Source organism: Zonotrichia albicollis, chromosome 1 (genome assembly GCF_047830755.1).
Source record: "Zonotrichia albicollis isolate bZonAlb1 chromosome 1, bZonAlb1.hap1, whole genome shotgun sequence".
NCBI classification, from domain to species: Eukaryota; Metazoa; Chordata; class Aves; order Passeriformes; family Passerellidae; genus Zonotrichia; species Zonotrichia albicollis.
In genome coordinates this window covers 6,541,798-6,559,587 of record NC_133819.1, presented here as the reverse complement: position 1 = coordinate 6,559,587, position 17,790 = coordinate 6,541,798, and the positions used below count along the sequence as shown (strand labels likewise).

At 42.9% G+C, this 17,790-nt stretch overlaps 1 protein-coding gene across 5 annotated transcripts in view; it reads right to left on the bottom strand.

Annotated features, from left to right (window-relative positions):
• The window catches only part of GALNT11 (polypeptide N-acetylgalactosaminyltransferase 11), a 50,776-nt gene extending 34,290 nt beyond the window's left edge, over positions 1-16,486 (bottom strand). The window contains exon 1 of one of the 5 annotated variants that reach the window (XM_005480427.3): positions 16,346-16,486. The gene's annotated coding sequence lies outside the window, so the exon portion shown is untranslated. Of the gene's footprint in view, positions 1-4,570; positions 4,592-8,495; positions 8,641-9,064; positions 9,216-16,265 lie in introns of those variants that run through there. The other 4 variants (XM_026796607.2, XM_005480428.3, XM_005480429.4 and 1 more) reach the window with 4 other exon arrangements.
• Positions 16,487-17,790: the final 1,304 nt, after the last annotated feature.

The window sequence follows — 17,790 nt, the reverse complement described above, 5'->3', positions numbered from 1 at the left end:
CTAGTATGCCTGCCTTGAAACAAACATATAACTAAATATACACAGGGAATTGATTATTCACGGAATTGTTTTGGCTGGCAAGGACATCTGGACACCTTGTCCAACCCCTGAGCCACTCTGAGCCAGTTGCCCAAGAGTAAGTCCACATGTACCCATTTTCATAGCTCAGATCCTATCCTAAAGCACAGCATGAGAAACCACAGATCCCAAAAAGCTCCATGGTTCAGTTCTTCTTGCCCTAAATTGAACAGCAGCCCTCATGAATGTCCCAGGAGTTCCAGAAAACATGGGATGCAATTGAACAACACACAGCACCATGACAGTCACATTTACAGATAAACTTCTCCACAAAAAGAAGACAGGACAGGAAAAAAAGGAAAAGCTCTAAGGTAATTTAGAAAAAGCTCTAAGGTAATTTAATTTACTGGGTTCCTCCAGACCTCTGCAGACTCCAGAAAAGCTTTCATATTCCAGCCCATCTAGAGCCAGAAGGAAGCAACCCAGACTGCATTTTTACTTCAGACATCCACAAGATCATTTTCCCCGAAGCTCTACTGCATAAGCAAAACTGTGAAGTGAAGCAAATGAAGCTGGTGAAAGTATTTTACTTATGGGCCAGGAGAACTGGATAAACTTTCTGGAGTTCCTCAAATCTAAAAACTGTTCAACACTCTTCCCCCACCCTGCAAAAGAAACCAAACAAAACCAACCAAAACAAAACCTCCAAACAACACACAAAAAAACCCCACATGCCTTAAAAACCATACAGATCAGTTCCTCAAAGTTTGGGGGAAAATGCTGACTCAAAGAACTTGAATTCTTTCATCACTACCTAACCAAAACAAAGTCTTTGCACAGTAACAAAAAGTCAGGAAATAATTTAAACATCTTTTAATTAGCAAAACTTTCACTTTAAAAAAAACAAATATTGGGATAGGAGTCAATCATTTATGCTGATGCATTTTTCAAACTACTCAAAAAGTCAGAGACTACCAGCAGTTTTCAGGTCAGTCTGGCAAAGAACAAACCAGAACATTTATGAGTACAAACAAATTATTCCTTCTCAATATGGGAAACTATTAAACAAAGGTAGAAGCTGTTAATGATCCCAAAGAACATTATAAAGACACCATTTACTTTGGCAATGCAATTCTGAGTCCTTAGTGATTTCCAAAAAGAATATATGGAAAAATTCAAGCTTACATTTCCCAGGACTGCAGCAGGACATCATCTCCCCAGAAAAAAATATCCACAGAGCAAAGCAAAAAACCAAAATCCAACCTCCCCAAAAATAATTTACCCATTGTTCTTACCATGTAAAACTCTCTCACTCCTGCAAGGCAACAATCTACAGAGCAGTTGAGCCCAAGGAGCTTAAAAAGGTCTTAGAGAGGGTTTAAATCTCAGGCTGGCCCTGTGCATACAGATGAACTGCACTCTGTTAAACAGCCTCTAACACTGTCACACAGAAATGTCACTGCAAGGCCATTAAATTAGGCAGGCATCAAACTCTCTGGGGCAGAAATGATTGAAGAAAATGCTCATTTTTGCTAGCAGAATAGGTTTCCCAGTTAGAGAAGTACAGATGACCAATGCCCGGTGCCTCATGCCCTGTGCTAACACAACCTCACCAGGGTGAACCTTGGCTCAGAACAAGCATGTGAGGCTGCAGAGGAGCAAGAGCACACAAACACTTCTATCCTCTCATTAGAATAAATCCTCCTGCTCAGCACTCTGCAGACAATTAATGCTTCTCCATAAAAGAGGACCTGGGTCCTTGTCAGGTTCTTTTTGCATGGCCACCAGAAGGTCATCTGCAGGAAGAGGTGTCCAAGCCCAACATACTGCTCCTCAAAAAGTGCTCGAGGTGTTTTTCCATTCACTATGGGAACACAGATGGACAATCCTAACATGCACTGACAACTGGGAACAGAACTGTCCTAGCAAGATAAAAATGACTGTAACAGAGAAGGAACCTTCTCATTTCAGAATTGAAATGCAGCTTGCACAGAAAAAACAATCTATTCTATCTCTGGTAACAGAAGACAGGCACACAGAGCAGAATTCCTCATGGATTCAATATTTCCATAGTTCCTTGCACCTCTTTCACAGCTCAGAGCTACCCCCACTGCTGTGGCACTTCCAGCCATGACAAGGTTCAAGTTTGCTGTGACTGCCATCAGGCACACTCAGATTAAAGAGGAGGGGATAAATTACTGATCACCAGAGTAAGCACACTGCTGTACATTCCTTCCATCTCTAGCCAGGCTAAAACTCATGCTTGGCTACTGCTACAAAAGCAACCAATGCAAACCAAAGCTAAATAAACCAAGTATTTTTTCCACCTGATCTTTGCTAGATCTGCACCACCTTCTTTTCCTCTCCTTCACTATTCTGGGATTTTGTAAAATGATAAATATTTGAAATACTGCATTTAAATCAAATGATAGAATCTCCACAATGCACAGCCTGTGCCCGTTCAGTACCTTGCTATTCAACCAAGACATTTGGTAATTTATTTGGCATGAAAATACAGACTCACTATGCAGACCATTCTGAAGGCAGAACAGAAAAAAAAAAGTTAACCCTGTGTATGAAAAGCACATTGAGGCTTATTGGTTTACTTTATTCACCAACACATATGCATTTACACAAACCCTTTGGATTTCAACCTCTTCCACCATTTAAGCAGAGTCATGATCTGTGTCAGAGCTGCACACTCCAGTTTTAGACAGTTTTAAGTTGATTGCCTTCTTACAGATGTGCTTTAGGCCAGAGGAGGTTTCCAAGTCTTCAGCCACGTCAGTCCTGCCTGGGATCTGCCCTGAGGAACCAAGAGAACCTTTGCAGCCCTGCACTTCCATGCACACAAAGCACAATCACACAAATATATCTCTGCCCCTCCTCAACATACCAAGAAACAAGAATCCCTCCACTCATTTCAGTGTGCAAGAAGAAATAATCACTTTGAAAAGTGCAAGGGAGAAGGAGAGGAGACTGCAGCTGGGCACAAGGACACAGGAGGAAACATTGAGTTCACAGAGCCTGACACCCAACCCTTGATTCTCACCTCAGCCACCTCCCTCTCCATGAACTCCTCCCATGCAGACACAGTGAATAAAAGCCTTACTCTGTCCAGGCTCCTTTCCTCTCCAGTCTTGTGAAGTCTTCTAGGAAATACAATTTGCCAATTTACCCAACCACTGCCTCAGTCTACGGATGGTCATCATACCCAGATGAGTGTCTAAAACATCCATCCTCTCCCACTTGGTTTCTCCAAGGAGGATTTTGAAACTTAAGCAAAGCCAAACCCTTCTTTATTTCTTCCTCATTTTTTTTTCCCCTTAAATAGAAAAAACCTGTTCCTGAACACAGGAGATGCAAAGGACATGCCTTTCAAATCCAAACTATTAGGATCTTTCTCAGCCCTGATATATGTTGCATGAATAAACAGATTATATGTATCTTTAACTAAACAGCCTCAAGCTCTGCTAATGCAAGCACAGCTGGCAGGTTTGAACAGTCAGATAGAAACAACTGAAATTTTTAAAAAAGCAGAACTGCAGAATTCAGATAACCAACAGGCTCATAAGTATAATTTTCACTTATGCAATACTGCAACAATGAGTCCAGTCACCAATAAATTGCTATTTGGACAGTACAGTTAAAACCCCTTTCTATTTATTTCTTCAAGTTCAAGCAAAAATACTAAATGCCACAAAAGAATAATCTATTATTTAAACATAGCAAGAAGAATTGTTTCACAGCACAGTTCCTCACAAATTTTCCTGGAAAGAGATTAGACTTGAGGGTCTATCATGCATCTCCCCTTCACTTCTGAAAAGCACTGCAGCTGCCAAAAGTAAAAAAAAAAAAAATCACCTCAAACAATTCTTCTTTCCAAAAACTCAAGCAGTAAAGAACATCCAGAATAAACAGAAGGCATTTCCTTTCCCTTGGCAAGATAGGAGCTTCATGAGCAAGTAATAAATGTTAACACCTTGAAGTATTTTACAGGCATTCATTCCCATGCCCTAGAGATGGATGGAGTTCAGGGCTGTCCACTCTGGAATCCAGAGACACCTCAGCACAACAAACACAAACCATCCAAGGTGGCAGCATCTCCTGCATCAGGAAATTACAATCCAGACTGGGGGCAAGAGAGGAAAAAACATATCTTAGAAACTGCCTCCATCAGCATCAGCTCAGAAGAGACCCAGACTGAAAGGAACAGTATTCTGAGAATTTCTAACCAAATATTCAGCTTTCAGTGTCCCTCTTGTTGCTCTATTTTGACTGCCATATATTTATTGCATGAGTTTTCCTTGGAACTGAGTTTGCAGACCCACATACCAGAAATGCCAGGAGTAAAATACTGCTCTCTAATTTCCACAAATTCCAGTAGAGAATTCTCAGTTCCTTGCACAAGTGGTAAATAATTGATTTTTTTTAAAGAGAACTATAAAGGTTAAATATTAATAACTCAGTAAAAGTCTCTTAAATTCAATCAATCCCAAAGCTGAAAAACTCTCCAGGAGCCCAGCTGCCAGAGCTGAGCTGCAGCACTCACTGTGCAATAGGCTTTTCATGTCACAGCAGCTTCTTCTGGCAGCCTCACACCACCACCATGACATTCATTCCATACATCAAGCCCAGGAATATTTACATTCATTTAATAACCGGCCCAACAAAGATACAACTGTGTTCCCCCCCCAGCCCAGGAGGGTTTGTTGTTAGCAACCTGTGCAGCTCTCAGTAACACTGGCCCAATGTGCTGGCCTTGGATATTTTTAAAGGAAGCACAAAATGTCAACCACAATCCACAATATTTTGGCTTAAAGAGCAATATTTGCTACAGACTCTATGACCTGCCACTGCTTAAGCACTGACATCTGCTTGGATTAACCTCAACAGTTTAGTAAACACACCGTATGAGTGGGTATTTCAGAACTGTGCCAGAACTCATGTTTGTCAGAGGTCAAACAGAGGACCAGACTAACCTCAGGATTTTTGAAACAGGAGTAAAAATCATTTGAGAAAACCTTAAAGTCTACTTGTAGTTATTCCAAGAATAGCTTTTCTTTAAAAAAAAAAAAAAAAAAAAAACAGGAAAAGACAGATACTCAACTCATACTACTCAGGTCCCCTGCAAGACTACCTGTGTATTTTGGAACTACACTGAGGCAAGGAACAGATGTATATAATCCTCATTTTTAAGGAGCACTCTACCAAAAAAAATTTTAAAAATCATTAAACTACTTTATCTTTCTACAGAGTATTAGGATATTTTGCTGCATGACTTTCTACAGAAGCTTCTAATTTTTACTTTCTTATTTTTTGGGTAGAGTAGAACACAAGAATATAAACCAACAGGAATATAAACCAAGACTACTCATGAATGCAACTTTGCTCTTTTAATAGCCTTAACTCTTGCTACATTTCTTGGCCTCCACGACGTTATAGCTACCCATGAACTGGCTTTCCAATTTACTGGCTGAATCATTATCAAACAACATTAACAGTGCAATGAGCAGAGGCCAGATTAGGAGGAATTACTACTGCAATAAGACACACTCATCACACAAACAGAAATGCCATTCACACACCTTCTGCAAAAGAATTATTTTTTTCCAGGCAACCTTTCCATTAGGATCTCTCTCTTCAGGCAAAGTCACAGTTAATAGACCAGCAGGATGAGAAAGGGACACCTCAGGCAGCTTTTGCTTCAGATCCAACACACATCCCTAGGAGCAACATTCAGTCAGAGCAAAAGCAATAGACATTTCCATATAACAGTGTTTCGTGTGCCCCAGAATCTAAGCACCAAGCTAATTTAACTCCTTCTTTAAAAACCTTCCTACAGGACTGATTTATCACTAAATTGGATCTACCTACCAGTTTGTTTTTAATTAAAAGCCACCATTAATTTTTGACCTTACAGAGGGATGGGTGATTGCACTTTATGAATTAAGTGGCTTTTTTGACAGAATGCAGGCAGGTAACTACTCATGTAAAGATAGGTTGGGCCTCCAGGAACCTAAATCATTCAGCAGGGACAAATGCCAAGCCCTGCACCTGGGACAGACAAAGTGTGGCTGCTGGCACAGCCTGAGGAACAGCTCTGTAGGCAAGGCCTGCCTAAGGCTGAGGCAGAGCACAGCCCTGCAGCAAGGGCAGTCAGGGATGGGCCCACAGGAGCAGCTGAGCCAGGGTGCCATTCCACACTCCCTGTGACCACAGGCAGGGACAGCACCCAGGGAGGCACTTGCCAGTACAAGGCAGACATCAGGAACCTGGAGTGAGGTCAGGAAAAGGACACTGTGTGGGGGCCTGAATATATCTTGTATTGTAAGATCTGTGTGGGTCCATGTTGCTCCAAACGAGCTGCAGCTGCAGGGTCCTTCGTTGGGCAGCAGCTGTGGCTCGTGAGGGTAACGGGAATAAATGAGGGTGGGTTGAGAGCCCAGGAGGAGCCAGGGAGGGCTGTGCTGCAGAGAATGGAGGAGAGCCCCAGCAGAGAGGCAAGAACAACACTGCAGGGAAGATTACAACAACTGGTGACCCCGTGTGAGGAAGAACACGCAGCCAAACCTCAAAAGAAGGTATGGAACCCCTTGGCATCATGGAAGATAGGACAGCCGAGAGCTGTGGCAGCCTGAGAGCTGGGACTTTGGAATATCAGTCTGAGAGCTGGGACTATAGAAGATAGGACAGCTGAGAGCTGCGACTTTAGAACATAATATGGCCTTTGAATTAAGGAGCTGTAGCAGCAGAAAGCTGTAAGAATATGGCCTTTAAGGAAAAGAGCCTTGGAGCATCTAGGGATTGGTGTGTGTGTTTAAAGACAGCCGAGAGCTGTGGCAGCCTGAGAGCTGGGACTTTGGAATATCAGCAAGAGAGCTGGGACTTTGGAATACTGGAATAAATAGGGGTGGGTTGAGAGCCCAGGAGGAGCCCCTGAGGGACAGGAAGGGCTGTGCTGCAGAGAATGGAGGAGAGCCCCAGCAGAGAGGCAAGAACATCACTGCAGGGAAGATTACAACAACACTGGGATGGAACACTCGCCCTGTGAGAACTGGGGATGCTGGATTCCTTCAGCCTGCAGAAGAGACATCTTTGGGCTGAGAGCTGAAATAGCAGCCTGTTGCTACCTACAGGGATGTTACCAAGAAAACAGACCCTGGCTGTTTAGTGAGGGGCAAGGTAGGAGAAAGAAAGAACTAAAAAAGACTAATGTTAAATCATGTTAATGCTCAGTCACACCAAAACTCATCCACAGAGATATCCTGTGGACCACAGGCTGTCCTCTTGCATAAGACCACTGTTCCCATTCATTTTAATGAGATGACACATTAAGATCTATTTTTAATTAACCTCAGCAAGTCCCTTCTAAATTCAACTTTCAAAGCTTTGAGAGCCAACAGTTTAGTCATTTCAGCACAGATATACAAATCCATGTCATACCACCTAAAATAAATCCTCCTGGAATGAATACAAAATCTTGAGCAACACTTTACAGATAATCTTAAAATACCAATATTCATTATATTTTAAAGATACAGAAAGGCACATAGATTAGTTGCATGAATTGTTAAAATCTATGAAACTATACGCCAAGTATATGAAGTCTGAAAAGCTTTAAGAGTTTTAGGACAAATTTAAAAATTCATCTTGTTAAGTCTTTATGTTCTCAGTCCTGACTATTTTTCCAGTGTCAAATGACTCACTCATATACTGATTTGTATTTCAGTTTTTGGGCTTTAACCAGAGATGTCTAAATATTGCATAGCATCATTTCCAAACCTGTGAACTATACATTGAAATGCCTCCTCTAGGAACATAAATTTGCTTATCAAGGAATTTCTCAACTCCAGTAAAAAAAGCGTTACTTAGCAGGCTGCCATTCCAGAGTATATGCAAACACTTTGGCTTTTATAGAATAAAAATGTGAAAATCCTCCTTTAAGTTTATATAACTTGCATTTCAAAAAAAACCGAAAAAGCACCCTTAAAGAAATGTTCAAGTATCTTCTGCAGTAACATCTTCCACTTCAACAATAAAACATATTGGGTTTTTCCTTAATTGATAAAGGATTCCTTTCTCCCCACATATTGCTCCACTCCATGAAGTGAGAGTATCTCACGAGGGCTCTAATTTAAGGATACAATTTTAATGGAAAAAACAGTTACAAGTTTTGGAAAAGAAAAACTCTTTAAAGTCAGCATCTCATGTTAACAAACAGCTGAAAAGAACACCAGGTTTAGTTACAACCAGTGGTACAACATTGCATCAAGAAAAGTAACATAATAGTGCAGCCTGATTAGAGAAAACAAGAACTATTGGATTAGAAATACAAGCTTACCAAAATCCTGGCTCTCAGTTCTGGGTAAATAAGTGCTATACAGTACCCAGTTTCATGCTGCTGCAGTGTCCTCATTCCCCTCAAAAAAAGCTTTTTATTTCCCAAAGCACAGTTATAAGAGAGAAATTCTTACCTATCCCCTGACAAACGCTCAGGCTGCTGGGCTGGATGTTCCTTTAAGCCATCTGGCTCACAAATACATGGCATGCCATTCCCGGAGTCCTAAAAATACCTTCAGCCTTTCTTGTTGCTGACAAATACTTTCTTCTAATTCAAACAGCAAGGTTTTATTTTCATCAATAAAACCAGCTCTGAAAGAAGCCACAATGTCTCCAAAGAAAGCTGCAACGCATTTTGTAATACAGCCCCTTCCTTCTTCACAGAGCTTAGAAAACAGCAAGGTTAAACACCCCACAAGTTGTTCCTCATTGCATCTCTCTCACATTAAAGATCCATGGATCTAAGTATTAATTTAACAACCCTTCAGCACAATATACAAATGCAGAATGTAAGAGAGCTTACAAGGTCAACTACACACAAATAAGCTGCTTAATACCTTTTCCAAATGTTTAAAATCTGCTTAGCTGTTCCTCACATTTTACGTCTGCAAAGCTCACCAAAACAACAACAAAAATGCAGATTCATACAAAATAATTAGATCACAACACTTCTAGAGGCAGAGCTGAACTGAAGAACCCTCACCTTTTTCCAGAAGAGCCGGCACTGAAGCAGAGCAAGGTTAGCCAGGGAGAGCACACCGACTGCAGCAGCGGTGCGTTCATTCCCGGGGAACAATGAACCGAAGTTAACGCTTTGTGCTGCCAGTCCTGCCTGCGAATGGGCCACGAGCACGGGGAGCGCCAGGAACACAGCCCGGCTTGCATGGGCTGAGGACACCGAGGCTGCTCATACTCATCTGGCTGCATCCACTGCCCCAAAATCATCCATATGTTTCTCTTTTTCTAATTATTTTTCACATCTTTTTTATGATGTTTTCTTTAGCTGATGCATGATCCATCTATCAATCCATGGATTTGGCAATATACACATGGTCATTTTCCTGCCACTCACATAATCAATCAGGAACGTTCTCCCTCACAACTAGAGCACAGTAATGCTAGAGAAAATTATTATTAAGCTGTATAAAAACTCCTTTAGTCCTCATTTTCCAAATCCCTAGGAACTTCATAAGACTCCCACATTTTGACATAAATTTTCTAGGCATGTTTTCTGTTCATTTTCAGAAATTTCATCAGTTTTTTTATTATTTCCCCAGTCTTTTACTTGGAAAGTGAAAACACATTTTCTAATTCTTAAAAAAAATTATAAAAAAAAATTCAGGCCTCGTTTGTGCAACCCTCCTGAAAAAAAAAAAAAGCTGGTAGCAAATCTGTCAACCCAACAGACCCACTGAAGGACTTTAGAGTGGGACAGTGGTAAAAAGTGGAGTTGACCAGTGTGTTTTAAACCTGTGACTGCTAGCCATGGAAACTGCACTTGGCACAGGTCCTGCAGTAGCTCCCAGAAGACCTCGACCATCCACTTGTGCAGAACTCAGACTGGTATCAACAGCTGGATACAAAAAATGCACAAAAGACATCAGCCAACTCACTGGGAACTTCCAGAGATCCACCTGAACATGTATCAAGTGCAAAATGGCTGCAATTATGTTACTATTTGTATTAGAGAGCTGGAAACTGTCTTAATGAAATTGTTGCATTGCACCTTATCCTGCAGCCTCAGATCTCAGAATTCCTGGACTCCTGCGCCTGCTCCCCACAAATCATACAAGTCTACTTCATTTCTATTTCTGCACGGTTTTCCTTGTCAATAGCAGAAATTTACATAAAAATACTTGGTTCAGTCAGAGCAGAATCAAACATCTTTGTGGAGCCTGAGTAAGTGATATAAGCAAAAGGATTTATTTGTGTAAAAAACCCAAACAACAAAAACTAAGCACAAACAAACAAAATATAAACAATAGATGAAATGTAGCCCCAGAATTAGATGTGAGGTTAAAACAAGTTACAGTTTAAATCCCTAGATCGCCTCTAATAGGAAAATATTTAACTCATGCTAAACTGCTCAGAGTTCTTAACCCTGTTCCACTTCTCCATGCTGTTAAGGATAGCACTGTCTTAGTGATTCCCTCAATGTACCACATTCTGTGGTTTTTCATGGGAATGGCCATTGTTAAAAAAATACTAAAAGCATGAGTTGAACTTCATGTCCATCTGCATTTCTCATGTCCAGAAACAAACATCACTTGGAGTTTTTCACTCCAAGCTTTAGCACAGAGCTCACAGTGTCCATGTCATTTGGAACTTTTATTTTTCCCCAGTAAGAAATTCTGAGATAAACCAAGACCCTGTGTCCTGGGTTGACATCAGACCTACATCTTTTATCTCCTCACAAATGTCTCTAGACATTAATAGAAAAGAGGAACCCTAAGGATATAAACCTTAGGATTTTGTGTTCTCTCCAACTCACTGACTGCACCAGGACAGGTACCAGACCAAGCCAAGAACACACTGGTTGAAGTGTTTTCTCTGCTCAGGATTTTGCTGAGATTCTCAGCAACTCAATGCCTCAGCTCTCCCCTCATGCATTAAGGAAAATACTTTAATTGTTGGATTAAAACAAGTCACCAGAAAAAACAGATTGTGCATTGCGTGTAAGGACAGCAAACTTCTACAAGTTATGCCAAAAATTAATTTTCTTAATCTTTCATTCCTTCTCTGTGATCTTACAAACTCAGTCTTTCCTTCTCACAAGAAATCCCACTGAGGAAAGAGTTGTGGACCACTCCTTTTCCATCCCCTCTTGGTCACTTTTCTTCTACTTATCTACTGCCAATGTTTCTAACAGAAAAAAAATACTCAGGATTTTGATGTTGAAATCATGGATGTTGCAACAAAATGAATAGCAGATCAAAAATACATTTTCCTGCTTCAGCAGGAGCCATGCCTCCCAATGCTCTGCTTGCACAGAAGGTTAATGTGCAATCCAGATCTTGGCCATCTCCTGGTTTATAGGTGATGAGTCTCAACATCTGCTGACACCAGAGATAAGAGATTCCTGCTCACTGACAAAATTCAGGTGTTTCAGGAAATGGAAAACTAAAGGAAATACTTCCAGAAAACATATTCAAGAACAAATATGAGATGTATCAATAGAGACATTGGGACTCTTTGTTCTTGATGTTATGCTTGAGGAACTGGCAAAATAGTCAAAATACCTACAAAGATTGATTCATAAGGGGTTTTGAATCAAAACAAGATAGTTTGTGCTTCCTGGAAAAGTATCTGTCTTTTAATTAAAGCCACCTTCAAGGTTTAAAGCATCCAATTTAATTCTTGTCTGCACAAGAAAATCTGTGTCATTTAGCCAAGGAACATTTGGATGGTTTTACACAAACTGAAAAGACCTCCATGAACATGCCTCTAACATTCATTAAGTATTTGCTTAAATCAGTCTGGCACATAGCAACCCTCACTGAGGTACCTTCCTTTCAGCATGCCTCTGCAAGTTTATTAGCTTAGCCTGTCAATTGAAAATCTGACTTCTTAAATGGTGCAGTGTCTCCATAGCTGAAGTCCTGGGAATGACAAGAAGTTATTGCAGGCAGGCAGTTGCTCCCCAGACAGCCACTCATGCACATATTCCCTCCCTGTTGAAGTGAGGGAGCGACCACCTTTGTTGATTTTGCATCTGACTCTGGTTTATTCATCCATCAGGCACTTTTTATAACAGTGTTAATTCACTTCATGCATATTGCAAAATCTGAGCTCCTGACAGGCTGTAGAGAAAACTTCAGCCCCTCCTTTTGTTTACAATACCTGAAGTTTGTTTACTGAAACCAAGATCAGTGTTCTCACCATGATATGAAAGGTTCTCAAAACCTTCATATCTATTCCCAGACTGGCTGTCTGTTCCCAGTAGCAGCCAAGGATAGAAAGGTCTGAGAATCTTGTTGTTTATATAAAAGGTGGCTGGGAACCTAATTATTTACAGGATCAAGCCTGGGAAAGGCTGCTTTACAGCAGGCTTCTACATTTCCCTCAGCTGAATACCTTCATGGCCTCTTTCTTTAAGCCATGCTTAAACCAGGCTCTCCACACCTCCCCCTTGAGCAGCAAGAGGAATTGCTTTTGTCCTGCTCCATGGCAAGAGAGGCTGGAGCACAAATGTGAGCAGTCTCTGTAGAAGAGGGTAAGATAGAACTTGTCAGTCACAGCCAACTTCAGAAACACAGAACTTGCAATGCCTCTACTGCCATGAGACAGAAAAGCACAAGAGCTCACCTGCTCCCAGCTGAACTTGGAGCCACAGAGACATCAAAGACCTGTGGGGGAGCAGCTCTGGGCTCCTCCCTGGCCTGCACAGCTTCTTCTGGCTCACCCTGTAAAGCACAGAGCAAATCCGACCTCAGGGGTCCCTAATCCCTGTCAGCAGTGCAAAAGCTGATTCACCCCTGAGCACTGTGCTCCACTTTCCAACGAGCAAAGGATCAGGCAGCCAAGCCAGGCTGCACAGCAAAGGGCTGAGATACAGCACATAAAACACGTGTTTTAACTTTAACTTTAAACTTTAATCCATGCTCTACAGCTCAGTAACACCATCAGTTATTTAATCCATTGATTAACATATTTTCACATCTCAGGGAATAAGCTCAGAAGTTCCTACATCAAAATATCAGAAATTTATCATGCCTGAAGTCAATCTTTGAATGGAACAGTACAATCAGCTTCCTAATTTTCTACCTTTTCTGCTGCAGTGTATTTCCAGTTTTTACAGAGTTCTCAAACAGAACATTTACACTAATTCTTACAGTGCTGACTCACATGAGAAACACGCTGGAACGTGGCTGAAGGATGCACACAACTCTTACACAAAAAGAGAATTAAACAAATGCTTCCACTCCTGCTGCAAAACCCTGCTTGAACAGCCCAGACCTCACCACTGACACTGCTTCACAAACTAACACAGTAGCTGCAAAAGCAGGTGCTTCCATCTCCATAAACCACCACATGTTTTGAAAAGAAACCCTTGATAAGAAGTCAGCTTATCTGCCTCCCACACTCTAACAGGGACTCAAAGACTTCACCTCTGTAATACCTTTTGAGAAGGGAAAATCAAATTCATTTCTGCACTTGAAATACAAGAACATACTTTTACTCTGCAACAGCAAGCAGTATCTCTCCAAAATGAATGGTACCAAAGGAAATTGCTTGATTTTGGGGATACATTTAGCTGCAGTGTCACCTACCAGGCAGATGCAACTTTTTAGAAAGTTTACAAACAACAGTCTCAGAAAGGAATGATTGTAATCTTGGAAGTTTTACTTTTTCCTTTCAGTGGAAGTCTCACTTTACTTCTCCACTTCAAGTTATCAACACACAGCTGCTCCAGTGCCAAATTCAGCCTGCTGGCTGCTCTGACTGCAACCATTCTACAGGTCTGCCAAGGAATGTAACCAAGGAACCATCCTGCCTCTGTTCTTGTCACCCCCACAGTACCTTGTTCTTTCTCACTGGAAAATCCCAAATCCTACTTTTACTATCTGCTCAGACACTTCCATCCTCATCCATGAGACCCCACACCCCATGCACACCTTATATCTACAAGTAAAAACTTGAGGTTTGCATCACTTATTGTGAGGAAGCCTATTTTCTGTAGATACATTTTCAAAATACCAATAACTTATCTTTATTCCCCTTGCCCTGCTGTTTCCAGGCTTTCTGCCACCTAAAGTGCTTCAATCACACCTATTGTTATTTTCCATCACTATGAAAATGATCAGACTCACCCATTCTCATAAACTACAGTCACACAGAGGCCTTTCAGGAACTCTATCCAGTGCTACTCCTGTGCATAAAGCAGTATTGATTTGTATCCTCTGAGAATGTCATTAGACAGTAGAAGCCAGGCCACAGGCCCTGAAATCTGCAGTCAGACTCTCTTCCAGCAGAACAAATGCCACTTCCCCTGCTGGCATCCTCATCTGAGGCTGGGAGATGAAGGCTCATTAGAGCTGCACTGTTATTTCTTTCCTTCCCTGCTGCAGAAGAGCTCCTAAAACTCTGCAGGAGCTTATCTTACCCAGAGATGAGGAAAAGCTTATGCAGAAGGCATGCAGTTCTTCAGAGACAGTTCCACCAGGGGAGGCCAATTTCTTGTTAATCAAAAGCCTCTTATCTGGAACCACCTGGACATTTACACTGTTCTAAAAGGAGGCCTAGGAATCCCAGCTGGACTGTTTCACATATTTAGAGGTTCTCTATGGGGTAGCATGGCAGAAACACACAGGCAGAAGAGACTGGTACCATCCTTTTTTGGGCACAGTCTGCATTTGGATCAGCTCAAGCTAATCAGAGATACCCAGGAATAGTTTCCTATTAAGATGACATCCATAGGAAAGGAAAAAAAAAACCCCAGATCCTAGCTCATAAAGCATGCAAGAATATTTAATGTAACTTGCAGATTACCAGACTCCTCTTTCTAAGAAAAGAAGGGATTTCATCTTATGTTGAAATACATCTTCCAGGGAAAAACAGCATGATAGCAGAGTGCTAACAACCCTGCCTACCTGCACAATTACTGTGCTGGCACTGAGAGATTTCACCCTTCCTTTGAACAGAAAGCAATGCTCCAAATACTCTGGACCAAATGGAGAAAACACTGATTGTTTACAGAACAGCAACAAAGCCAGGCCATGAGATATTATTTTTTTTTCTTTGGAAGAGTACGGGCTGGACTTTAATTACACAATTCAAGTCCTGCAGGGTCTACTGCAACTGATTTTAAAAACAACTCAGGATACAGCTTGGCAGAGATGCTGTAATAGAGACCATCAGTGTTCTAATTACTTTCAACAGCAGTATTAAGGCTGACACCTGTAACAAAGTGAACAAAGGTGAAACAGTTGTCTGGAAAGGTGGATTCTAAACACAAGGTTTGCTTCCAATACCACATTACAGCAGGGAATTCTGCTAAGCCCCCCACTACAAGCAGCACAGGACTTTTAGTGGCTTATTCAGATCCGTCTGTTTTCTTACAAGCAAGGGACCAGAGGATCTTTATTCTGCCTTGCAGGTAACTTTGAGTCAGTCTATTTGCTCCAGCATGTTCTGCTGCAGCTTTCCTTACAAGCTTTAACATACACACAAAAAAAATAAAAATACCACATGGCAATAATGAACTGACTAAAGAGCTGGAGAACAGCCACGAAGAATAACACACATTTGCTAAAATGAAGAGAGAAGCCTCAGTGTTGTATGGAAGTATATACTGAAGAACAAGGAGGGGAGGAGGGGAGGAAGAGAGAAGAAACAGTTTTAAAATAAATTTCCCAGTCATAAAGGATAAAGGAAAGAAAGCTTTAATACTTCACGAGGTCACACAGCGCTCGAAAAAGCAGTGCCTGACCTCGCCCTACAAACGAATCAATGAACGGAGCAGCGCCAGCAACACCAACACGTACCGATCCTCACATTCCGGTCACATTTGCAGAGTTTCAGTCTACCTGCTGGCGGGCTGCTGCTGCTCCCTCACATGCATTTAAAGAGCATAAAAGCAGTAATTATGTTATCTCCCATCCTGTGTAGCTGCAGCCCCTCGGGTTCCCCCCGGGGTCAGGTTAACCAGGAGCCCCCAGCAAGGGCCGGCTCAGGCGGGGACCCGGCCGGGGCAGCCTCCCGCTGTCACCTCACCCGGGGCAGCCCCGCACCGCCCCAGCCTCGGGGGCTCAGGAACCGCTGCCTCAGGGCAGGCGGGAAAACAGAATCACACAATCCATCCGGCTGGGAAAGACCTCTGAGATCATCGAGTCCCATCTACCACCGTGCACAGAGAGCCCGATGCCGCCGCTGACCCCGACCCGCCCCCCCGCGCTGCCCCTCACCCCGGCGCCGCTTCCCCCGCCGGGGCCGCCTCCCCTGCCGCCGCCACCGCGGCCCGTGTCCCGCACAGCCCCGCACTCACCGCGGCGGTGGCATCGCCCCTTCGCCCGCCCCGCGCCCGCTGTGGCGGCGCTGGCGCCATGTGACCGCTGCCTCCTCCTCCTTCTCCTCCCCATTCTCCTCCTCTTCCTCCTCCTCCTCCTCCGCCGCCATGACAGGCGGGGCTGGGGCAGCCGGAGAATATGGCGAGCCCTGAGGGGTAGAGCCGAAGGGCTGTGCGGTGTGTCCTGCGTCCCTTTTGCCGAGCTGTGAGGGGAATCAGGAGTGCGGGGCTGTGGATGTGCGGCTTTCATTCCTCCGCTCCCCTCAGATTTGCTGTGATTGTCTCTGCTCATCCCACCGGGTTTGTGCGGTGTCTGGCAGCTCTCTGAGACATTAAAGCTTTTTCCGCCCCCTCGAAGTATTTGTTTCGGGCTTTTCGGCCTTTAATGCCCTTGTGGAAGTACAGAGTCACAGAATTGTTTGGGTCCCATCCAGCCCAAGCCTGCCAAGGCAGGTTCGCATGGAGAAGGTGTCAGGGGAGAGTGTCCAGGTGGGTTTGGATCCAGTGAGGGGAGATCCATGACCTCCCTGGGCAGCTGTTCCAGTGCTCTGCCACCCTCAATGTAAAGAAAGTCTTATTCATCTTGAAGTGAAACTTACTGTGTTTTAGTTTATGGCCATTGCTCCTCATCCTGTTGCTGGGCACCCCCAAAAAGAGTCCAGCACCGTCCTTTTGGTGCCCACCTCTGAGATACTTCTATGAATTAATGAGATCCCTTCTCAATGTTTAGTCTGAACAGGACCTGCTCCTGCAATCTCCCTTCATAAAAGAGAAACTCCAGTCCCTGTGCTTGTCCAGGGGCTTTGAAGGGGGAAAAAGGGGGAGGCTGATGGAGGATGTCTGGGCTGACCAGCCATGGATCCCTCATCCTATAGTGAGTGTCTGTGGGATATGTGAGGAGATGCTTTCTTCAGCTGGAAGAGGGAGATAACAGAGGAAAATCTGCCACAACTACATGAAATAACCTGAGATTGGCAGCTAATGTGCTTTCACAGCGACAAGATATACAACCCACAGGTGGCGAAACCTCAGATCTTTGATATCCAGAGGAAAGGGTCAAACCACTGGCTTGCTAAACCCACCACAGCACAGATCCATCTTTGTGCAGGACTGACTTGGCAGGTGTTTCTCCAGGCAAAGGGGTGAAACTGGAAGGCATGTTGGATTTCTAAAGCCCTGGTGAGGTTTAAGAACAAACTTGATGTCAGATTTGCACAGCATAGTCAGGACTGGGAGCTTATTTTATAAATACCTAGATTACAGAACTTGAGCTCCTGAGTGACACTTCGTAGATGGCAGGTTTTACTTTATTGAAGTGGAAATTAAACTGGGTTGACACATCCAAGCCCATTCTTTGGTGGATATTGCCCCCAATATCCAGAGATTTTGTTATTATAAAGCAAGGTGCTTTATAATAACAAAAA